This window comes from Phacochoerus africanus, chromosome 8 (assembly GCF_016906955.1).
Source record: "Phacochoerus africanus isolate WHEZ1 chromosome 8, ROS_Pafr_v1, whole genome shotgun sequence".
NCBI lineage: Eukaryota > Metazoa > Chordata > Mammalia > Artiodactyla > Suidae > Phacochoerus > Phacochoerus africanus.
Genome location: NC_062551.1, coordinates 73,232,693 through 73,259,081, shown reverse-complemented (window position 1 = coordinate 73,259,081; position 26,389 = coordinate 73,232,693).

Here is a 26,389-nt window from a genome sequence, read left to right as displayed (position 1 = left end):
ATTGGATATAGTTCCCTGTGCTAAACAGTATCCATTACAGTATCTAAATGTAATGATTTGCATCTGCTAACCCCAAACTCCCAGTCCATCCCACTGCCCCATTCCCCCTGAGCAACCACAAGTCTGTTCTCCATGTCTGTGCAGATGCTCACTCTTAATGAGAAAGGCTTTCAGGGTCGTATTGCAAAGGAAGAAAGTAAAGCATTGCAGCCATTTTTACAATCAAAGTAGTGAAGTTACTCACTAGATGCATGACCTTAAGTAAGTTTCCTCTCTGGGCCTCATTTCCTCACCCATAAAACAAAGGACTCATATGTAGCTCACACATGAGATCATGGAGGCACGACAGTTTGGTACACAGTAAGTGCTCAGTGATCCTGCATTAACTTCATATTTCACATCTCCCTGCAGTGTTTACCACTGTGCCTTTCACTCAGTTGGGATAAGCTCAGGAAGCATTTGTTGAAAAAAATTCAGCATGCACCTGGCTCAAAGGACCAGCTAGAACAATGGTCTTTTAATGGCTCATCATGTTTCGAGAGCTAACACAAACCCACCTCCTTACACTTGGTCACGGGCCCACAGGAAATCATCCTGTCCACGCTTGACAGAGATCCCTCCTAAGATACATCCTCCAGCTGTTCAAACACAGTCTGTCTTCTGTGCGTGTATCGGGGCAGAAGAGCACAATTCACGTCCCTCTAAATAAACTGACTGGGGCGGTCTTCCCAAAAGAGAATGTGCATGAAGCTTGCTAATTAGGACACTTCAAACTCCCGTTTCCAACAGATCAAAAAATCACCCAGCGTTTAATGCTAAAATATCTTCTGCTGATTTGCTTTATGCGAGAGACTGATTGCACTGTCAGCCCATGTGTCACTCCTCCCTTCGGGGGGTTGCCTTCCCGCATTGAGGCTGGGCTTGGTCATTGGATTTGCTTTGGTCAGTGGAACAGTAGCAAACTTGATACACACATAGGCTGGAAACATAGTTGCTTTTGTCCATTTCCTCTTTTAATGGACCCCAAGTCACCCCTCTGAGACTATTCCAGAGTTAGCCGGCTGAAAGGATGTGAGAAATCTGTAGAGGAAAGCTAAATCACACCAGCTGAGGCCTTCTCAGACCAGCCAGGCTCTAGCGACCACGAAATAGTATGCGTGAGACCAGTCAGGATCAGCCACCCATGTCATGTTAGTGGAACTACCCAATCTTATAAGAAGACAATAAATAGTTGCTTTAAGCCTTTCAGTTTGGGGATGGTTCGTTATGTGGCCAGAGTTAACTGACTCAAATCTAGGCCATGATTCTCATTATCAATTCCATCCCGAGCATCTTCTCTCTGTCTTCTCTTTCAGGGTGGTGGGGGGAAGAGGAATGGGGTTCCTATCAATAACCCACAATAAGAATATGCACTCTGAAATTGAACATCTGGGCTGCTAAGCTGACCAACCTGAGTGCATCTGTTTCAAGCTCCGCAGGCATAAATGAGCACGCGGCACAGCCAGGTCACCGTCTCACATCAAACTGCTTTCACGTGTGATTTGCTCCAGGACACGGGAGAGAAGGAACATGGAAACTCAGCCTGAGCTGGCATTTAGGAGACGTCTGACACTGGATTTGAACGATGACACTCAGCAACAACGTGCCTCAATTTACCTGGATGTGGAGTTCCCGCTGCAGTTCAGTGGGTTAAGAACCCAATTACAACAGCTTGGGTTGTGTGGGGGTGCAGGTTCAATCCCCAACCCAGGGCAGTGGGTTAAAGGATCGGGCTTTGGAGTTCCTGCTGTGGCGCAGCGGAAATGAATCCGACTAGTATCCATGAGGTTGTGGGATCAATCCCTGGCCTCACTTAGTGGGCTGGCGGGGATCCAGGTGTTGCTATGGGTGTAGTGTAGGCCGGCAGCTACAGCTCCAATTTGACTCCTCGCCTGGGAACCTCCATATACTGCAGGTGTGTGGCCCTAAAGGAAAAAAAAAAAAAGATCCACCTTTGCCACAGCTGCCACATAGGTCATAGCTATGGCTCGGATTCAATCCCTGGCCTGGGAAACTTCCATATGCCATGGGTATGGCCATAAAATTTTTTTTTTAATTACCTGGCTGCTCTACAGGGAATGGTTGAGTTTAATGTGAATGGGAGGCCTCAAGAGCACCATTTAAGAATTATTGTTCTAAACGTAAGTTATTTTAGGATTATAATTATATGGCCTACATTAGGCTTCCTATTATCTGACTAATGGATGGGAGCCACGACAAAACCAAATATCCAATACTAAAAGAAAAGTCTGGTATTGAATTCTATTATGGTGAAAGAAAAAAAAATACTGGCAACGAAATTAACTTTCTAATTATGTCTCATTCAGACTAACATTGGTTTACATTTCCTGAGTGTATGCCATCAGGGAAGGAAGGCTTTGCCCATAGATGATCTATAAAGTTACTAATCTATAGATACATAATTGATAATTGACTGTTGGCCAGGTTCTATAGAGCAGCTCTTCATAACTGAAGGGGCTTCACCTCTTCATTTTTCTTGTCCAGAATAACTCTACATCTCGCCTGCTTTCCTTTCATCCATCTCACTCCTAAGTCTCATGCAGCTCAACCAACTTATATTAGCTTTCTTTGGTGTGTGTCTCTATGTCCACAGCATCCAGCAAGAAAAGACAGAGATTCTGGTCCCTCTGTGGACACCCACTGGCAAAGCATGAAAGACTGCTCCAAGGGGCCAGATGGAATTTTTATAATCCCTAAAGTAAATGTAAATTTCTGGAATAAGTAATTTACATACATATATCAACATTTCGGGAGATCTAATCCCAGTTAGCTCATAAGAGTAATGCTAAACACACACAGCTAAATTAAAGTACAGATAGATGCAATAAAACACAAGCAGAGGTCATGTTCTCCATCTTTCTCTTTCCTTCTCCCTCTTCTCAGAGCTCAATTTAAATGTCACATTCAAAAGAGAAAGCATTTGAACGCTTATCTAAGTTAGGTGCTCATACGTCTTAAAGACAATTATTGAAACGCGTTATTTGTTTGCTTACATATTTAGAGTCGCTCGCTCCCACTAAAATATGAGATCCTCGAGGACAAGGGTCACGTTTGTTTTCCCTAATGTTCCCCACAACCTGGCACAGGCTTGGCATGTTGTAGATACTCAATGGATGAACAAGAAAATTAATAAATGGAGAACACAGCTGTATCTCGAGGACCAATTAAGATCAATGTCAGGCATTCAAAGAAAATGATTCTGAGGCTGAAAGGGTCCTGCAGTCCATGAAAACATCAACTTTGGGTCTAAAAGCAGGCTTTCGCAATGTGGACACAACCGACACTGGGGATGGATGACTCTTTGCTGTGGAAAGAAGGCCATTCTGTACACTGCAGGAAGTTCTGCAACACCCCTGGCCTCTATCCACCAGATTCCAGTAGTATCGCTACCCCTCCCCACGAACCCAGGCCAATGCTGACAATCAAAAATACCTCTAGACATTGCCAAATCCCCAGGAAAATGCTCTCCGCCCTCTCAGTTGAGAACCACCCATCCAAAGGGCAATGGTGGGGTTGGGTATTATTTGGGGAGCCAAATATTTGCCAGTGTGACAATGGGAACTAGGTAGAGACTATAATGTTTTCAAGGGAAAGATAATACCTTTTATATTCTTTTCAAAGATATTTGAAAATCATCTTCTTGGAAGCGTAAACCTTCTAGAATGCTGAGGGGGCAGAATTTAGCTTTGGGAAGGTATTATATATTCCTTGTCATTGCTAAAAACATTTCAGTTATGAGTGCTGTCGTATGTCTGAAGCCAGGTTTTAATCTTCTCTCTTCCCTCAAATTACACCCTCCCCCCCCCCATTTAATAACCCCCTCAGGGAGCAAATACTCTAAGGGTCACCACCTGCAAGTAGGAAATCAATTACGCTGGCTTTGTGATGGGCTGGATGGAACAATATAAAAAAGGCTATTTTATTAAAGCTTAATACCCAGTTTGCAAAATACAGATGATAATAACACCCACCCTTTTGTACCTCTCATGGCTAAGTAGGAAAGATGAGAAAATGCTGGCTAAAGTGCTTTGCAAACCAGGAAGGGATGCAAACACCAGCAGGGTCCTTCGCGGAGTTTCCGAAGCCACCTGTGTCTTCATCAGTACTTCCCACAGGACTCTATGGTGTCTGGTTATCTGCCCCACTATAGCCTAAGTCCCTCTAGGGCAGAGTCAATGTTCTGTCCACTAGACCTCAGCGCAGTGCCAAGCTCTGTGCTAGGACACAAGCACCAAGTTCTTGTATGTGGAATGCATGGTAGATTTATTGTTGCCTCCATCTGCCCCACATTCGCTCTCCCTTCTCGTAGTACTAATGCCTCCCCACATGGTGTGTGATTTTGGTGGGATCACCCATCAACATGCACACACTCCCATGTCCAAGGAGGAGAAGAACCCAGTGACCTAAGACATGTCAGTCAGGCTTTTCTAAGGATTTGCATCTTCATCAAAGCAACACAAAGAGACAAGAGGCTTGGAACCAATTAATCCCCATCACAGCATCCCTAAGAAATGGCTCTTTAGTTCTTGATGCCTAAATCTCCACAGCTGCCCTCTGTTCTGTCTTTTCTGAGTTATAGTTCTTCGGTTTTTCCTAAGAGCTACCCTATGTGCTTCTGCTAAATACAGCCCCTGATACATTAACCAGAGCTTGTCTCTATTGCTGACCAAAGAACCGTAGCCAATTCCCCACCCCTAACTTGCCATGATTTTGTTACTCTCAGATCCCGCTCACTATAACATGAACTACCAACTATTAGACCAGCATAAAGTCCATATTCTCATTTCAAAGTATATAATTAAAATAACCATTTAGTATCTACAAATGTAACCTAAAGATTCTAGAATGTGAAAAATAAATTCCCCAAATATTCGTTAACGCTCTACAGATCCTTGGAACTATACCAGTTTTGACAGAGGCAATTCCACTCATACATTATTCATCCTGAGAGATGCGCCCTTCCATCAGAACATAGCAATGGACAGGAGTCCAGTTTTCTTGAGTCTCATTTCTGATTATACCTGCATCTTTACATGGTGAACACTGAAAGCAACTTTCAGTATTTCAGAATTTCCCCTAAAATTCTGCCTCCTTGATTTTGCAAAGGTGCCAGAGGTCTCAGAAAAGGCTACCTTTCTCTATTATCTTAAAAAAACATACCTAGACACAAGCATAACAGATTATTGGTTTCAATTACAATATCACACCTCACCTTCCATTTCTTCTGAACAGGGAAGGTGACTGCAGAAGCTCTATAACCGATGGCATCACCTCTACGCCCGGCAGTGCCTGCCAGTTAAACTGCATTTACTTAGGGAAAAAAAAAACCATAAGATCAAAATCACCATGGCGGAATAGAGAGTGGGCTTTCACACATTATGGAAGAGACTGCAAGGTGCAGATTTTATAGTTTTGCATCTGAGAATGGAAAAAAGCATTGCCTTTTCAAACACGCAGGGAAAAGATTGGTAATGGAGCACACGGATTACTGGAGGGGATAAGCTAAGACTCCTTTGAGTAATCAGCTTACTATTGTAGCTTTCCTTTTAGGTGAACTCAATTCTTCAGTGCCCATTTAAGTATTTCTTCATTCTATGACCTTTAAGAAGTGGGAATCTGATGGCCTGAGTAGACTTAAAAATATCCCAGGGTAATTTCTTAGGATGAAAATTTTTTGCCTCTTTGCCCTGTTCTAACTCCAGAGTTTCTTCTCTGCTTGCTGCCATGCTGGGGAGTGTTTCAGTTCTTGCTTCAGCCTGGTATCACCTTTCAGAAGATAGTACGAAAAAACGACACTCAGGGCGCAACTTATGGCTATAGACAGTGTCTGTGATCTTGAGAGGTCAAACATCTATCAGGTGCCTCAGTTTGTGCAATGTGAGGACAAGGCATTCTCCAGGGCTGTCAACAGGGTCACATTCATGGATATGACCGTGAAGCCAGCTGCAGCTGGAGATCACCAGGTAACTACACTGGGAATAACCACAGGGTCCCTACCACGAGTATGGGTTGGTTTCAGAAAGGACATGAAGGTGGGAAGCGCTCACACAAGAGAAATCACCTTGATGCATGCCTAGCTCTGTAATGAGTGTGTGTCAAATGCCTGATTCTGAAAATTCCTTTCCCAACACACACTGACATCCACTGTGCAGACCTGACCCTTCTGCTTGTCAGGAGCCTTAGCCCAGGTTTGCTCTGGGGGAGTCTCTGCTCCAAAGCACACCTCCCCATTCTTGGCCAGTCTAGAGAGGGAGAGTGTCCAGGTAGCTTAAACAGTCAACCTACTTCTGTGAAATCAGCCTGATTCTTGACGGACGTTAATCAGAAAGCATAATCAACCAGGGGAGGCAGCTCTGGAAAACCAAACAAGAAAGAGAAATGAAGCCACCCAAAGCACACTGAGTCTCGGTCCTGGAAGGGCTCCCAGTGGCCCCTGAACGCCAGGCTTGCCTCCTGCCAATGACCCCCCCTCCTGCTGTTCTCCATGCTTGGCAAGGGGACTATAGGTCTTTGGCAAATATGCGTTCAAGTTCCCTGAACACAAACAACAGAAAGAAAGACAGATGAGAAAAGAAGAGAGAAGAAAGGGGGGGAGACAGAAAGGGATAAAAGGGACAGAATCTCGTTCCACATCTAAACGAAGATTTATTTTGCCAATGGAGAGACGAGGAAGCAGGGGAGGGAGAGGAGCAGTGAACGTCGAGAGAAGGAGAAGACAGGAGAGAAGGAGGGAAAATGCTGAGGGGTGGGGAGAAGGAGAAAAAGGAAAGCAAGAAAAAAAGGGACACAGAGGAAAGAGCGGGGGAAGGCCCGTCCAAAAGACAAAGCAGGTTTCGTTTGTCATGTGCCTCACATTTGACTTTCATCAGCTGCATGTGCAAACACACTTAGAGATGACGCTGTGTGGTTCCTGTTTGTTTTTAAGGGCCTGCTTCCTTCTCTCCTCGTGACGGACTTATGGGAAGGATACATCAGCAAGGTAGCCTGACTTGCACTGAGTTCTCCCTTCAAGCCCAGGCAAGCTGAGATCAGGCAGAGAAGCTTCCCTCACTGCCAGACCCGGACAGCGGCCAAGGGTCAGTGGAGCACAGGCCCTCCTTGGCCACTCCATATTCCACGGCCAGCAGAAGGAGCATCCCCGTCCCCACGAGGCACAGAAAGCCTCTGTCTTCAGTGCCCAGCCTTCTAGAGGAAGACCTTTCTGCCAACAAAGCGATCTTTTTTAAAAAATATATTTATAATGATTTTCATTTTTTTCCATTATAGCTGGTTTCCAGTGTTCTGTAGATTTTCTGCTGTATAGCATGGTGTCCCAGTACATGTATACATTCTTTTTTGCTCACATTATCATGCTCCACCGTAAGTGACCAGACATAGTTCCCAGCGCTACACAGCAAGACCTCACTGATAATCCATTCCAAAGGCAACAGTCTTGGAGTTTCCTTAGTGGCGCAGCGGAAACATATCCAACTAGGAACCATGAGGTTGCGGGTTCGATCCCTGGCTTTGCTCTAGTGGGTTAAGGACCCGGCATTGCCATGAGTTGTGGTGTAGTTCGCAGATGCAGCTCCGATCTGGCATTGCTGTGGCTCTGGCGTAAGCCAGCAGCTACAGTTCCAATTAGACCCCTAGCCTGGGAACCTCCATATGCCGTGAGTGCAGCCCCCAAAAAAATAGACCAAAAAAAAAAAGACAAAGGCAACACTCTGCATCTATTAACTCCAAAACAATCTTGTTTTCCCAAGCATTTGTTCACTCCTTAATAAATAATGATATTAGGTCTTTGGGGGGAAGAAGGAGAGAAGTTCCAATAGGAGATTTAATTTGCTGTAATCAACCCCTCTTAGCATGCAGAGTCACACAGTTTGAGTAAAAGAATTAATCTCTACCAGAAAGAATTGCCTCTTCGGTGTTATGAATCTAATCACTTAGGAGGCTGAGTCGGCAGTTTGGGTTTAGACAGAGCTCTCAGGAATAAAAGCCACAAGATCAGGTTTCAAACACAATCTGAATGGTACACTTCATTGAATTTGAGGGGGGTCTTTGGATTACCACGGGAATGGAATGCAAATAGAGGCACCCTGCCTCTTTTAGGCACCTCCTAAATGTTCAGACAGACATTTAGGGAATGAATAAATAATTGCAGGCCTCAGGGCTGCCCCTGTGAGATGTTCCTTCTTGATTCCATTCTCTAGGATGGATTGTCAGGCCTGCCAATCATCTCAGGCACCCCCATTGTACTTGGGAGATGTGTTTGCTCTGTGCATACTGTTTTATAATCCTCAGAGGTGGAATTTCATAGCCCAGCAATGCTTTTGCCTTTGACATTCTCCTAAGCAGGATTTATTGCTTCCAAGACAGATGTGACTTGAATCGATTATGCCTCTTCAGCAGTCACTCTGGAAGCAGCCTCCAGGTTCTCTGGAATACTTCTTGCCTGACTTCATCCAACGTGCAAGCTGATGTCAAATATTTCATCATCGCCTAATACTGTTACAAGTCCTTTGGGTACGGAACTGAGCGGGCAGCTATACCAACCAAGTTAGGGGTGTGGTTTCTACTCCTGAAGAGCTAACTTCCTGCAACACACACACATCTATTAATATCACAAAATGCAGCCGGAACGGAAGGAGGTACCTAGAAATTATACTTACATGCTGTTGACCTCTCATTATTGATGAACTTAGAAAATGAAGTAAGAGCATTCATCTGTCTTTGGATTTGAGGCAACAATAAGCCGCAATGTCAAAAACCAAATAGTAAATAACCGAATGCCTGAAGATGCTCAATAAAGATTTTCTGTAAAAAAAATCACATATCTCTGGTTGTCTACTTCAAAACTCAAAACCACATATTGCCCCTGGCCATCCCCCAAATGTTGGGGTTCCTTAGCATCTTATACGTTTGGCACCACTAATCTTATAGAAAGCTATTTCAGAGGTGCTCTGAGCCTCGGGATATTAGTAATCTGATTCTAAGTGACTTCAGCCATGGACCTAGATTCATAACCACAAATAATGTTTCAAAAAGCTAATGGCTTTGGAAGAAAGAAAAGAGGGTGGTATTGTCAGATGAATCACAACCCACCTCAGGCTGTGTTAGTCCAGAAGACAAAAGGGAGGGATTTTGAAAAATAGGAGGCAAAGAAATAAAACTTCCAGATACGACACCACTTTCCTACCTGAAGTTTTATGATTATGTTTCTCCAGACGCGCCAACCCACCTTGCTTTTAGAAATGTATGACTTAGCAGAATATCCACCATATCCTGCTCCATCTCTTCTAGCTATCTGAGTGAGAAAATTCTAGCAGGCATTGATTTGGAATCAAGAGAGAATGAGATAATACAATGTTCCCACACAGTGATCACATTATACGGGATATGTTATTCCCATTGGGTAAATAAGGGAAAAATCGTGATCAAAGCCATGAAGGATCAAAGTTTTTTAAATGGATTTGGTATGTAGGGGGAGAAAACATTTCCTTAAGTAATGTTAAACATTCTCAAAATCCAGTTCGAGGCACTCGTAAGCTTATATGTGAAGAAAAAGAAAAAGATGAATAGTTTTTTATTCCCTTAAATTTTGCAAACAGGAGTTTGCACAACCTCTTTAAGGATTCATTTAGATGGTTCCCTTGGCTGTAGTATTAGCCATAGGATTGGGACCAGGCACAGAGGAAAGCTAATATTTTCAAGAACAATTTGCTGTCTTTTATTTGGTAAATTGTTCTAAATTTCCCTTTTTTTCCCCTGAGTTTTAAAATAAGGTGTTGCGGCTTCAGAATCTTTCTTCTCTCTACTAGACAGGGCTGGGGCAAAAGGAGAGGCTGAATGGGTTGCTCATGATAAAGGGGAAAGGGAGAACTGTGAATAAAAATGAAAGGCTTTGCATAATTTGGGCCATCTGCAAAGTCTTGGGGGGGGGGGGCAGCTTCAAGCATTGACCGGTGAGAAATGCACAAAAAACCTTGCCAGTCAAAATCTTAATGGTACAAGATCCAGGCTTCAGGATTGATTTTAAAAAATAAAACATAAGACACTACCATGATAGAAACAAAAGCAAAGAAACCCCAGTTCAAAAATCTGATACAGAGCGGAACACAGGAAACCAGCAACCACCCTGACCTCGCTGCTGTTGAACAGAAAACAGGCTCAGGAAGAAAGCTCTAGGACAAACTAACACAAGATGGCCAGATCCAAAGAATTTTTCTGAAACATTTCTAGATACTCAAAGAGGTGTAAACGATAATAAAAATCTAGTTCAGCTTGGCTTCAAAACCACAAAACACGATCAATTCTCCTACGACACCTGGTGTTTGCATGTCAACATATCTGGAGAGACCCACCAACAAAACCAGAAGGAGTACATAGATTATTGTTTAAATATTTCAATAAAATAGCGCACAGGGAAAAACCTTGAAGAATCACATCGCAACAAAGCATGCAATGAGCTAAATACCTTCTGTAATGAATTCATTGTGATCATTAAAAAGAAAAGAAAAAAGAAAAAAAAACAGTACTGATTTGCTTACTGGTGGTGCATCCAATGTACCAAAATATTCATTAGTTACTCAGGGATGCTGTTTGGGATAAGTATTGCTCCACTCCGAAGCCCTTGCCAGCACTGAGGCTTGCCAAATTTGTATGTAAATGGCTTTTCACTTTCCAAGGCTAATGGGAGATTTGTTAAATTCTCAGAGACAAGACATATATTATTTTAAGCCCTCGTATTTTGACTTAAAAAAACAAGCTATTTTAATATGAAATCCCCAGTAATGCCTAATTAGAAATCCAATACTCAATATAGCAGAATGTCTGTTACATCGTTGTTTATCACAAAGGCAGGTGCAATGAATATGAGAGATGAATGCCTCTGCACAGCTTTTACCAAAAAGAAAACAAAGAAAGGTTACCGTCTACTCAGTACAGACTGTCTTTGCTGATCTTTGTACCTGAGCATCCATTAAGAGGTGCCTCATCAATATCATGGAACTCCTCAAAGTTTCCTTCTCCGTGGGTAGAAAAGGGTCTTCATCCTCCTCCAGCGCCTTCGACTTGGTGACAATAAAATGGGATATCTGGTCATTCAGGGTGTGCAATGACTGCACCGCTGCATAAAAAAAAGAGAGAAAGTGGACTCACATCAGGTAACTTTCAAAGAGAAACTGGCTAGTAATTTTATTTATTTATTTTTTTAATGATTTTTATTTTTTCCATTATAGTTGGTTTACAGTCTTCTATCAATTTTCTACTGTATCGCATTATCCTCCATCAAGCTCCATCACAAGTGACTATGGAAAACAGTATGGAGGTACCTCAGAAAACGCAATACAGAACTACCATATGACCCAGCAATCCCACTCTTGGGTGTATATCTGGACAAAACTTCCCTTGAAAAAGACACATGCACCCGAATGTTCATTGCAGCACTATTCACAATAGCCAAGACATGGAAATAACCTAAATGTCCATCGACAGATAAATGGATTGAGAAGATGTGGTACTTATATACACAATGGAATACTACTCAGCCATAAAAAAGAACAAAATAATGCCATTTGCAGCAACATGGGTGGAACTAGAGACTCTCATATTATAAGTCAGAAAGAGGATGGCTAGTAATTTTAAAGGGAGAAGCAAGGATGTATCTATAAATTATAACCCAGGCAGGTATCAAGAACCTGATACATCCATGAATTTCTTCAACACACGTTTAACAGGTAACAAACTGAACACTCTCCAAATGCCAAGCCTCTACAGAAATGCTTGGGGATACAGCTGTGAGCAAAACTAGACATGATGCCTACCCTCATGGAGCATCCAGTCCTGTGGGGGACACCGAAAAGAAACAAGTTAGCAAATATTTCTATGAAGATGACTTTGTGCTGAGTGTTTATAAATTACAGAGATTAAAGGGGCATGAGTGGAGAGCTCTAGGGTCAATTTACATTTATGGTAATAAAGTCAGCTATTTTACCTCCAAACAGATGGCTTCTATCATTAAGTTTTATGAAGGGACAGCAGCCACATTTTCCAATCAGTACTGCATGGGTGCTGGGAAGATTATTATTTCTCTATAATTCACGTAGCACTTGCCATCTGACAGCATAGATTTTAAGATTTCACTGATTCTGCTTGTTGCTTGTTTCTCTACTTTCTCCGCAATGCACTTAGTAAGAGCAGAGACTTTTAAAAAAACTCTTTATTTATGGTTATATGTCTAACAATTAGAAAAGTTCCCTGAAAATAGAAAATGCTCAGTAAATGTTGAATTAATTTATTTACAGTTCCTTAAATTAAAATGTCTTTCCTTATAGAATTCATCTAATTTTCAGGTGAATCTGTTCTTTCAAACTACAAATACGTATGGCCTACAGATTCTTAGGAAAACCAATGCGCTAACCACAATTCTGATGGAGAGTAACAATCAAAAACTAGTACCTAGGAGTTCCCGTTGTGGCTCAGCAGTAATGAATCTGACTAGTATACATGAGGACATGGGTTCGTTTCCTGGCCTTACTCAGTGGGTTAAGGATCTGGCATTGTCATAAGCTGTGGTGTAGGTCACAGATGTGGCTCAGATCTGCTATTGCTGTAGCTATGTCATAGACTGGCAACTGCAGCTCCAATTCGACCTCTAGCCTGGAAAGTTCTGCATGCCAGGGGTGTGGCCCTAAAAATAAAAAAACAAAACTAGTATCTAACATATCACTTCCAGCATGTCTGCCTAGGACCATGAGGGAGTAAGAGGATTCAGATTATCCTCCTGCTGTAATTAACTAGAAAACTGAACAGTATCTTAGAAAAGAGTATTTTCAGACACTGAACAATAGCACAGGCCTGTAATAGTTTGGAAAGGGGGGGGAAAAAGTGCGTCCTAGCATCAGCATTCTGCAAAGAAGGAAAGTCCAGACTTTAGCATAGGAGGAGGAACCCAAAGAGAGCCCAGCACTCACACTGCATTGAGGAGCTAGAGATTGGAAAGGCTAAGCCTTTCAATAATTTGCAAGACAAAGTACCAAAGAGAAGGGAATTACACAGAAATCTCTAGAAATCTGCACAGGGGTCCCTTTGAGTTGTTGGCTGAATATCAATCCTATGTATGGGTAGGATGAAACCCTGTATGATCTGGCAAGAAAAAAAATCCAGGAGATAATGGTTATATGTGGGGGAGCCATAAACGCAGTAATTCCAAGAGAACTCCCAGAGTCACGAGTTGTTTGCATGCTCACTAGCCAAAGTAGAAGGGCTTTGTGGGAATTCAAGGTACAGTCAGCAGAAAATCCAGAAGGATAAAGTTTTAAAATGAAGTTAAATGCTCCCTAGAATAAAGGCTACTATAGACCTATGCAAAAAGAGTTTAAAAGTGAGTCGTGCACAACATGGACGGACCTAGAAATTATCATGCTAAGTGAAGTTAGTCATACAGTGAGACACCAACATCATATGCTATCACTTACATGTGGAATCTAAAAAAAAGGATACAATGAACTTCTGTGCAGAACAGATACTGACTCATAGACTCTGAAAACCTTATGGTTTCCAAATGAGACAGGCTGGGGATGGGAGGATGCACTGAGGGTCTGGGATGCAAATGATATTAAAAGGGGGTTGTAATGATTGTTGTACAACTATAAATGTAATAAAATTCACTGAGAAATAAAAATAAAAGTAAGCCTTGCAAGGATCAAAATGATCTACAAGTAACTAAAATACTTGCCAAGGAAAAAATTGAGCTTTTCTTTTTTGGCGAGGTATAACAAAATCTAGCATCCCAAAATTAAAAATTCATAACACTTAGTATTCAATAAAAAAATTACCAGACATGTAAAAAAGCAAGGAAATGTAACTCATAGCCTGGAGGAAAAATCAGTTTATAGAAACAGACCCGGAAATAACAAATGATAGCATTAGAAAGTATGGCTTTTAAGACAGCTACTACAGATATGGTTTGCATGTTCATGATTATAACGAGGGGGAAAGGAGTATATTTAAATCAGAACCAAATAAGGCTTCTAGGTATGAAAAAATGCAATAACTGAAATGAAATTTTTATTGGAGGAGATTCATAGCAGATCAAACGATGCAAAAGAAAAGATTAGTGCAGTCAAAATTACAGTAACAAAACTATAAGGAATAAACAGAGCCTCTTTGATAATATAAACCTGTCTGACATACAGCCACTTGCAGTCTGAGAGGGCTGAGTGAGGGGCAGGGACAGAAACAACGTTTGAAGAAATGTTAGAGGGATAAATTTTTTTTCCAAATTTGACAGTATCATAAACTTAAAAATATAAGACTCTCCATAAACTTCAGGCAGGAAAAACACAAAGAAAACCAAGGCATATTATAATCAAATTGCTAAACAAATGCACAGTTGAGAAAGAGAAAATCTTAAAATCAGCCAGAGGGAGAAGGCATATTGCATTCAGAGGAACAGAGACACGATGATATCAGATTTGTCATCAGAATCTATGCAAAACAGAAGATAATCTATGCATGTTGAAAGTACTGAAGAAAAAAAGAAACATTTGTCAATCTAGAATTCTGTAACCAATGATAATATCTTCCCAAAAATGAAGGTGAAATAATGACTTTTTTAAACAAACAAAAGGTGAGAGAAGTCATATCAATAGACCATCATTAAATGAAATGTTGAAACATCCTCAGACAGGATGAAAATGCTATTAGATGAAACTTTTACTCACAAAAATTTAAAAAAGAATTCTTAAAAGGAGCAATATTTGAGTAACATTAACATATTTTCTTTCTCATCTTTTAATTCATGAAAATACAATAAAGGGTTTAAAGCAAAAAATAATGTACTGAAGATTTGATAACATAAAAATAAAACATGACAAAAACACAATGAATGAGAGAGACAAATTGAAATATTTCCTGGTAAGGTTCATATATTATACATACAGCAGGATGTTATTTGAAGGTGGACCATGTTAAGTTACACAGGCATATTGTAAATCCCCGAGTAAGCACTGCAAGTAATAAATAAACAGATGATGATTTTGAGCCAGGAAGAACCAACCTTGGATAACTACACATAGAGATGCAACTGCATGCTATTAAGTAGGAAGAAAACAGAATACGATACCAGAGTAGTTTCTTACTGCACAGGAAGACTCTAAAATCCTTTCCTGGACAGGAACAGGAGCTTGGCCAAAACACAGAAAGATGAACAAGAACATATGGGACCTGATTCTTGGCCAACCTGAATCCTTGTCCTCCAAAGGAGATGTCAGACACACCAAGGTAGATTTGGGGATGTGAAAGCAGAGTGACTTAACATCTTATGTCCTGCCCTGGGCAGCTGGGTGGGGCAGCCTCTCAATGCACATGTCATTATAAAGGTAGAAATGATAGCCTCATAGCATTGTAAGTCAGAGAGGACTTGAGACAGCAGACTGCCCTACCTCCTCATCATTGGAGCTGAAGATATCTCCAGTGAGTCCAGAAGTGTCCAGAGGGAGAGTCATGGGCTAGACACACATCCCCAAGACAGGATAATACACAGGCCTCCCAGAACCCAAAGAGAAGGGAAAGAGAATGAGTAGGGAGCAATTTGAATTTATTTGCTACTTAACCAGAAGGTAGTAAATTTTCAACCAGCAGCGACTAAGTTATCATCAGTGGAAATCTTGGCCCCAGATCTACATTGAATTTCATAATAGAAATCTAAAAACAACAACAATGAATGACATTTGGAGTTGTGACTACAAAGGTTTAAGCCATCTATGTATCTTCTCTATGTTACGTGTAAACAGGAAGGTTGAGGTGCACTGAGCTTTAAGAACAGGCAAGTAGGCGTCCAAATTACCTACTCAGAATCTAGGACCAATCTCTGCATGATTCATGCCACATTTTTCACCACCATCCTGCCCTCCCCTATGTTAACTCCCAGGACATGGCCATAGCATTCTCACGAACAAGCCTCTCTACTCATCTTTCTGAGGATACCCTAGTTCCCAAGTCCTTTGCTTGGGAACAAAGACACGGCTATCAACAAAATTCCTCATATCACTTCTTGGAAGGGAGGAATTACACTGTCAATGATTTTCCCTCTAGGCTAGTGAATGTGAGGTTCTCAAAAATGTATCTATTACAGGCTCTCTCTATTCTTGCTCCAGGAAACTCAGGCTTGGTAACGAAAACATGCTCTAAATTTCACTTCTAAATTCAAGACACCTTGAAAATGTTAACACTCCCTTCTCAAAGAACAGATACTTCTACTAGAGAACTTACCATATTATAATTGCTTAAGAATACATCTATGGTTGCTTTAATTACTGGTTCCAAAACTCCTCTTCTCTGCACCTACTCCTATGGCGCCCTCTTTAGTGACCCTTCTTAGTGGAGAAAGGTACTCCCCGCCTTACATGACGTCAGGCTTTGACATTTGACCTGCTTTAGTCAATTAAATGTGAGCAGACATGAGTTATGCCACATCCAAGCAGAAGCTTTACAGAAGGCTTCCACTATTGCTCTTTCCCTTTTGCCAGAGGTAGGAGACATGTAAGTGAAAAGTAAACCCTGGCTCCTGTAAAGCACAAAAGTTGGGAGGAGAGGGAGGGGGAAGCATTTGTTACTGGAGCTCACCTCGTGAATTCCCGCCCTCGCGCAGTCTCCGGAGTAGATGGCAACTCCCTTGAGGGCAAGAAGAGAAATTTGTTCTCCATGTATTACTGGTGTTTGGCGAAGAAGAGCCACTTGGGAACTATTTAATGGATAAATGAATAGAGTTGTTTTGAGCATATAGAGCCTAAATAATGATAAGAATGATAATATTACAGTTTATTGAGGGTCTATCATATGCCAAGGGCTTTTAAACCTTTGTGCAGAATGATGGAGCACTAATAATGTATGGGTTCTAGGCCCAGAAGCCCGAGTTCACACCCAGCTCTGATAATTACATAACCGGGTGAATGTGAACAAATTACTTTACATCCCACAGTGCTGGGGAACACTGTATGTTCCCAACACACGATGGCTGTTATTCCTGTGAAAGATCTATCATAGATGCAGAATCTGAAACTCAGAGAGATTTACACAACAGATGAGACCCAAGGCCATGACTCTCCAGTGTCTATTCTCACTATTTGCCACAATGCCCATACTTCTGATCTGGAATGATGTCTAGTTAGAGACAACACCACAAGTGGGGTGTTATACCACCAACACCAGCCAAGTGGGGCACACTGAAAGGAAAGGCAGGGAACATGTCTAGAATTGATTTTGGCAAATGTAAAACAAACAGATGGCCGAGTGCCTGGCACACAGTAAACATTTCACATACTAAAAATGGCTAGGATTTGCAGCCCTTCCCTGATGCTTCCCTATCTGTATTTCTTGAACCCCCTATCTCTTATTTCCTTCACAGATAATAATAATTATTAATATTATAGCAAACATCTATGGAGGACTCGCTATTTGCAAGCCTCATGTCACAAGTTTAACAGGCATTAGCTCAGTCACCCCAATAATTTTATTGAAGTATCATTACCATTGTTGCTGTTTTACAAATGAAGAAACTCAGATTAAGTGACTCACCCAAGGAGTCCCCTGGTGGCTCACAGGGTTAAGGAGCCTGTGGTGTCACTGCTGTGGCGCGGGTTTGATCCCTGGCCTGGGAACTGCTGCATGCCGTGGGTGCGGAAAGAAAAAAGTGACTGACCCAAGATTATGCACCTTGTCGGTGAAGGAAGCAAAATTCATACCTAGGCAGAGCCTGCCAACGTAACTCCTACATTATACCACCTCCACTGTGCACATCTCTTGCCACTCCATCCTGCTCTTCTTTGGGCAAACTTACTGGCTTTCTGGTCCCCTACCTCCTGCTGTTCCGTTCTCACCTCTTGCTTTAGGATATAGCCAAGAGCCTGCACTGATCTGTTTCCACCTGAGGTACCACAGAGGGCAATCCTAGGCATCTTGAAAGTCAGGGTAGCCATGGAATATCACAAAGTAATATACTCATGCTCTTAAATGTGAAGAGACTGAGGCCAAGAAAGACGACCCCACTCCCTGGAGACGCTGTTGGTTTGAGAGTATGGCTCTCAGAGCCTGTGTGCCTGGGTCTCAATCTTGTCTGTCTTTCCAACCAGCTGTATTACCTTGAATGAGGGACTTAACTCCTCAGTTTCCCCATCTGTGAGTGGGGATAATAACAGTAACCACTTCACAGAGCTGCTCTGAGAATCAAATGAGATCATTTGCATAAAGCACGGGGCTCGGTATCAGTCCCATGGCAAAAACATAAAAAGCAGTCATTACTACGATGATTATCCCGCAGTTGGCTCCTCAAGTCTGTAACGGGCTCATATTAACGAGTGGCTATATTTACACCTGACGGTAATTACTGAATCTTTGTTGTATAAATAAGCCAAGATGGTCTCTGTGTATTGGCCTCCGTCGTTTATTTCTTTACTGCAGGCTGAGATCCATTAGCTCAAAAGCCAACAGGTGCCAAGCTCAAATGTTTACACATCCAGTTGTTTTAAATATAGTCCAAATAAGCAGATTTTTAGTTATTTAGAGCCTGTCTGCTTTGCATACTCCACAAACTGTGCCCAACATCTGCTATCCATGGATAAGCCCTAGGACTTGAAGACACCAAGTTCCTGCTGGTCTCTGACCCAGACGCCCCACTGTGCTGACAAGTGACACCACCTGGACATGTAAGTCCCCTCTAGGAGCCCCCCTCTCCCCCAGGAGTTCCTTGCCTTCCTCCCTTCTGAATATCAACCCCCTTCACTTCCGGACAGGCTCCTGCTATGAGTGACTTCCTCACCTGCAAGCTGCCAAAGGGTCATCCCACAAAGCCTGTGTGAGCTACTGCCACCTAGTGGTCACATCTTCTTCCTTGATGGATCCCAAGATCCCTTGAACCCTCTCCATCATGCATTTGTCTATTCATTTTATAACCCTGCCACCATTACTCCAGTGCCTCATACACAGTGAAAAATGTAATAACTGCAAGGTAAGTAACTGATGCAAGGAGGACCTTATGTCTCTATGTGGACCTCCTCTTCAAGAGAGGTCACTCTGTTTTTAGGCTTGTGGAATGGGTACTTGATGTGTTTGTCTGGTTATGTCTATTTCTCTCATTCCCTCTGGTGGAGACACCCATCCCCACTTATGATCCATGTAGGGCTGATCCCACTCCAAGGTCCCAGAGGGGAGCACATAGATCAGCCTAGCCATTCCAAGCACTGTGTCTCCCTGTGGGTCCAGGAGAGGGATTGTGGCCAACTATATTTAATCCCAGGGCCATCTGAGAGAACCATTCAGAAAGAAAGAGCCCTTCTTTTTCAGTTGGGTTTGTGCGGAGCAGCCTGTGGTCTTTGTGGCCGTCATCTAAGGAGCCCCGAGAATAAAATCAACTGTGTAAAGAGGCAATTCTCATCGACAGACAAGGAAAGGGATTCTCGACCATATTATTACAGCACTAGGATTCAGCCACAGGCTTCTCAGTTAAGGTGGGTCGGTAAATTCCTTTCTTTTCATTAGCCCACCTGGGTTGGGTTTGTCATTTGCAAGGAAGAGGCCTGTACTTTGTCCTCATTGTAATAGTTATTTATGTGAATGCTTCTTTATTTATTTATTTTTTTTTTTTTTTGGCTTTTTAGGGCCCCACCTGTGGCATATGGAAGTTCCCAGTAACCTCCACATGCCACCTACACCGCAGCTGTAGGTCTACACCACAGGTGTAGATCTGCAACCTACACCACAGCTCATGGCAACACCGGATCGTTAACCCAGGGAGCGAAGCCAGGGATCAAACCCGCAACCTCATGGTTCCTAGTCGGATTCATTTCCACTGCGCCATGACAGGAATCCCTGAATGCTTCTTTAACATCTGCCTCCCTCTGAGGCAGATTAAAAATGATCTTAAATTTTGGGAGAAGAACTGAGGAGTCTAGCCACCTGCCACAAATGAGGCTTTAGTCATAACGCACCGTCTCCATTCACCCCGGATGAGGGCCCCGTCACTCTGGAGCAGAGCTGAACAGCCCCCGCCCCCACCCCGCATCAGACCCTGAGGCCTGGCCCACACAGCTGCGAGCACAGAAAGGTGCTGATTTACACCATGTCATCTGGGGATGGTTTATTACACAGCAGCAGATAATAAAGGTCTTTAGGCCAGCAATCATGGTTTTGTTTTGTTTTGTTTTTTCATCACTGTATCTTCAACTCTAAATATAACACCTGGCACACAGTAGGGCTTGGCCAAAAGAAGGGAAAAAAAGGGAATACATAAACGAAGGAAAAAGCCAGCTTCACTCTTTGTCCCCTCCACCAGCTCATCATCCTAGAATCAGGTGCCTTACACTTTCTTCCCCATTTTGCCTATAAAAATCTCAATCAAATAATACTGTTCTTAAAATGTATGATGGATTACAGAACGAAAAGACATACCTATGCTTTCCTACCTTCCCGGGTTTAGGCAATTGCGTCATAAAACCCAGGTTATTTGGTTGGTGGTTCTAAATGTGAAATGATGTTAAATTTATTTCCTGTTATTCTGGTCTACAAATTTGAAGAAACATGTATTTCTCTAGCAGGGTTATTTATATAAAGGGCTCGCGTGGATTTCACTGTACATGAATGAGTATTGATTTAGGTTTCAGATAAGGATAGCACAATCACGGGTCGCCAGAAGAAAAAACTAAGTCTCAACATTTTGTGTCATTAGCAAAAACGGGAGGTACACATAAAATTTCTTAATGTTTTCAGAAGAATAACAGCTTACCCTACTTTGCCTCTGTTTTTATAATTCAGATGAAGTATAGAACATGAAATAATAATAACATGACCCTAAACACTCATTTTATGCAGATGACTCCAGATGTCACTGATATGGGCTATTGTACATTTTTATAGAAAAATATACCAAATGAATCATATCATGGGGCACAGCCTCACCACAAGAAGCTCCATGGATTTTATGATCTTGTCATTTATATGGTCCATAGATACGAACTAATGATCAAATTTATCCCTACATGTTAAACAACCTTTGCTTTATGTGTATCTCAAATTCTTTGATGTATTTTGCATTGAAATGCTCACAAGTTTCCAGTTCTTGCTTTAATATGGTCTCATTAAATAAATGAAGCCTAAATAATTCAGGTATTTTTCCTCCACTGTTATAATAAAACTCATTCCACAAGTCAAAAGTTGATGCTGGAGTCAGGATGTGGAGAAATTGAAACCCTCACACATTGCTGGCAGTTACGTAAAATGGAGCAGGCACCTTGGAGCCCAGGGTAGCAGTTCCTCCGTCAGTTACACACAGAATTCCTGCATGAATCAGCAATTCTACTCTTAAGCATATAACCCAAAGAATTTAAAACAGATGCTCAAGCAAACACTTATCCATGACTGTTCACAGCAGCAGTAGTCATAATTCAAAGGTGGAAACAACACAAATGTCCATCAGCTGATAAACGGAAAAGCAACATGCAGCATATTCAAACAATGGAATATTATTCAGGTTTAAAAAGGAATGAAATTCTCATGCATGCAAAACATGGATGCACCTCAAAAACATTATACTAAGTGAAAGAAGCTACTCGTAAAATGCTATGTATTGTAAGATTCCATTCATGTGAAATCTACAGAGACAAAATAGCAAATCTACAGAGACCAAAAGCAAATTAGTAATTGGAGGAAGGGGAGAGGGGGAGACAGGGGCTGCTTAGTAGGTACAGGGTCTCCTTTTACAGGAATGAACTATTCCGGAACTAGAGAGCAATGAAGATTACACAACCTTTTTTTTCTTTTTTCTTTTTACAGCTGATGGCATAGGGAAGTTCCTGGGCTGGGGGTCAAATCAAGAGCTACAACTGCAGGCCCACACCACAGCCACAGCAACACTGGATCTGAGGTGCGCCTGTGACCTCTGTTGCACCTTGCAGCAACACCAGGTCCTTAACCCACTGAGCAAGGCCAGGGATGGAACCCACACCCTCATGGATACTCTGATGGGTTCTTAACCCACTGAGCCACAATGGGAACTCACATAACATTCTGAAGGTACTCAAGTCTATTGGATTGTACACTTTAGAAAGCTTAAATGGTGAATTTCATGTTATGTATAATTTATGGCAATTTTTAAAAGTTGAGTTACCAGTTCAAGATTAGAGACCTAAAAAAAGAAAAATGCTATTGGAACATCCTCCCGTGCTTGGACAACTGGGTGGTCTCTGATACGGAAGGAAGACACTCTGGACCCTCCAACTGCGGTTTGTCTTACCCCGTAGACAGGACCCAATATGTTGCCTTGGCACCAAAGGAAAAGACATATGCTATATACTGGTGGGGTTTAAAAGAAGACAATAAAATAAACCCTAGAACCAAGGATTCGACATGCTGATAATGAATCTATCATCAACTGCTTGAAATGAATGTATTTTCAAGAGTCCCAGAGTTACATGGTGGGTGCTGAGAAAGGCAAATGGACTTAGATGCAGAGCAGCAATGCAGCAGAAGTGACAACGCAGGCACAACCAAAGTGGCAACAGCATGTACAGTGGCGTGGAGGATGTCCAGGCAGGGTGGTGACAGACTCAGGCCCTGACGGAGCCTGCAGGGCTTGAGAGCAGATGGCCTACAAGTCAAGGGGGAGCCAGAACGAGTCCCAAGAAGGGGGAATGTGGTTAAAGCCACATCATGGAAGATGAATGTGGCCGGGGTCCAAACCCAAACCCGGGGCCAGAGAGAAGCCTGGGGAAGGTCCCACCCGCCTGCTATTGAAGGCGGTAAGCCTTTTATTTGTTGATTTCAAATAAATAATTCAAGAGATTTAATTTAAGGGAAAGGGGATTAGACAAAGTCTTTCTGAGGAACTGAATTTTATCTTTTCTTTCTTTCTTTTTCTTTTTTTTTTGTCTTTTTAGGGCCACACCCCCAGTATATGGAGGTTCCCAGGGGTCAAACTGGAGCTGTAGTCACCAGCCTACGCCACAGCCACAGCAACACCAGATCCAAGCCGCATCTGCAGCCTACACCACAGCTCACAGAAATGCCGGATCCTTAACCCAGTGAGTGAGGCCAGGGATCGAACCTACGTCCTCATGGATACTAGTCAGATTCATTTCTGCTGAGCCATGACGGGGAACTCTCCTTATCTTTCTTTTTGTTCTTTTTTGGCTGTGCCCATGGCATGCAGAAGTTCCTTGGCCAAGGATCAAACCCGGGCCACAGAAATGACAATGCCAGATCCTTAGCCACTAGGCCACCAGGGAACTCCAGGGGTACCTTTTAGAGCCATGGGTTTTGAGGAGTTCCCTTGTGGCTCAGTGGGTTAAGGATCCGCATTGTCACTGCTGAGGCTTGGGGTCACTGCTGTGTCACGGGTCCAGTCCTTGACCTGGGAACTCCCACATGCCAGGGGCACAACCAAAAAAAAAAAAAAACAGAGAGAAAGAGAGCCATGGGTTTTGGTGTCAGAGGTCCTGAGTCCAAGTCCTACCTCCACCTGTTACAAGTTGTGTAAATGACTTCACCTCTCTGGGCATCACTTTTCTCATCTGTCACATGGAGATAAAGCCATATCCGCTTCACAGTCATGAAGCTTAGACTAATTAATGCACATACAGGACTTGATGCCTGGCCTAGAGTCAGTGTTGGGTGACAATCCTCAGCTTTTATCACCATGACAATTACTGTGGCCACCGCCTAACTCAGACACCTGGAGCAGACCCGGTCCAGACCTGACACTCAGAGTCCATCCTTCTGCAGAGAGCAGCTCTCGAGGAATCAATGCTCTGGTAGCACTGGCAGCTTCCTGCATGTCAACCTCTGTCCATTCCCACAGCCTCTGCTACCCTCCCCTCTCCCTGTACCATGACACCCTTTTCATTTCACTCTCAGCCACTGGGCCTGACCAACACTGCCCAGTGGTCTGTAACGGAAGCTGAGACATGGAGTGAGGTGCAGGGAGGTGGCTGGACATACAGCGTGGAAACTCTGCCTGGTGGCCATACTCCAATGTGTGCTCTGGATGTCTGAAAGGCAGCTGGAGAGGCAAAGAAAGGAGACAGCATGAAATGGTCAAGACTCAGAGCAGCTTAGAGCAGTGGCCATCTTTCTTCTCTTTGGTTTCACTCCATCCTGAGACCAAGCTGCCTCTGCCCTGACCCCTGTTGATAAACTCCCTCCTTTTGCCTACTTAGCTTGGACTGGTGTCTGTACCAAGATCTCCCTATTTAATACAAGTCTCGTATCTGAACTTCTTCATACTCCTTAAACCACCTGCCTTCATTTCTTGAGGCTCGCAGACTACACAGGAACTACACTAATTTCTTCAGTTGGTGTGGTCCTTGCCATACTTTGCATGTATTCTCACATTTCATCTTCATGCAGCTCATGCTTTAGGTACTGCTGGCTCCATTCTTCTGGTGAGGAAACTATGACTGCTATCTCCACCCACCCTTGCAAGCCGAAAGCTCTGTGCCTGCTAATCCTGCCCGTTTCCCTCTGAGTCCACACAAAAGGCCACCTCCACTGGAACCCAGCCCTCAGCTTGCTCTTGCAAGCAGACAGCAGACAAGCTCTAATGTGCACAAAGCTAATGAATAGGTGCTTTCACGTTCTGTGCCTCCCTCTGTAGGTCCCTGAACTCCACACAGAGCTACAGAATTCTCCATCACTGTGTGGTCACATCTAGATGGGCTCTAACCAAGCACGGTTCCACTGGCCTTCAAAACATGCTTCCCTTCTCTTTGCCTGCAGTTTCCCAGCCTTACCAAAGCCAACTTGGTTTCCACCTAATCCAGGCTGCAAGGGAATAAACTACAATAAATTCACCCTGTGAGAAATGGATTAAGACAAAACCATGTAGCCAGATGGCTTGCAGGAGCATAATGTGGAGATCTTCATTTGAATGTCCTTGTTCAGGTAAAGGCTCCAATAGGAAAATGGACTCTGGCTCAAGGAGGAGGAATTGGAGCCTTAAGAGAAAGCTGAATGTGATAGCCGAGGCCCTGATGGAAGGTGCTCTGCACTGGCAGGAGGGTAACTTCGCTCCTGGAACCAGCTAATTTCCCGAAAAGAAGCTGAGAGCCCATCCTTGTTTAACGGTTCAGTGTAGTGCACGCCTGACAGGCATCCCCCCGTGGGTTTTGGGGCTCACAGTCTGGTGGCCTGTTTCTTCCACTCCATGACTCCAGCCTGGAGCTCCACCCCAAGACCTTTCTTCCCTGCCCTCCCTTATTTCTCTAAATTCCATTTTCCACATGGTCCTGGGTTCTACCTTTGCATTTAGTGCAAGGCATTGGCCCCGCTTTTCCCATTAGCTACTGGTCCCCTGTGCTGGGACGGAAATGACTGTGGGCCCCTCTCCCGCGGCCCTGGGATGCTCTTTCAGGGGCTGGTGGGTTGGGGAGGCCTGTCTGCCTGCATTAAAACAAACCCAATGAAATGTAGAATGGAATACAAAATTCACATCAAAATTTAAGACAAAGCACACGATTTCAAGGGAGGTTCCTGCTCTTCCCTCCTACTTTGGGGCCCCTTCCCTCCCCATTAGCTGTACTTTGAGGACAACGTTTGAGAATCCTGGATAATTAACTCAAGTCCTTGGAACATCTCAGCCATTTCCCACAGCCAAGGATGGGCTATGACCTTTGCGCTCTTCACACAGAATAATATGCCACCCACTCTTTGCTTTCTAATTCAGTCCATAAAGTATTTTCTAAAAGGTCTAAATTCAAGAAACCGATCAACATGACTATGTTCCTAAGTACATAAAACTGGAAATAATTTGAACATATGTGAATAAAACTCAAGCACCTGCTTTTAATAACCAATCGTATTTGCAACTAGTGTATCAATTATACCTAAATAAGTGGTACTAAAATGCTACGGAGTGCTTAAAAAGTTGAACTCTGTTGCAATTCAAATATAGCAGTAATTTATTTAGCAACACTAAAATAACAATGTCTTATTTACTCATAGTAATCTCATCAGAGTACCAACTTCCTGTCATAATCAAAACAACAGCCCCTGCCCATTGAACACTTGCTGTGTCTCAGGAGCCATGCTCATTTCGCATAATGTAGAATTCTTAAAAAGCATGATCAGGGTCTGATGACCTGTGTTTTGCAGGTGAGAAACTGGAGGACAGAGACATGCCTTGCCCAATGTCACACTAGCAATCAAGGGCAGAACTGCCACGCAAACCCAGATTTTCCAACACCGAGACCCCAGGCCAGCATGCAAAAGCATCGCCCCAATTTAAATTGTTCTAAATTGCGGAATGAGAGGTACTCTGTTCATGTTTCTTACTTTGGGATGCTAAGTAACCTTTCTC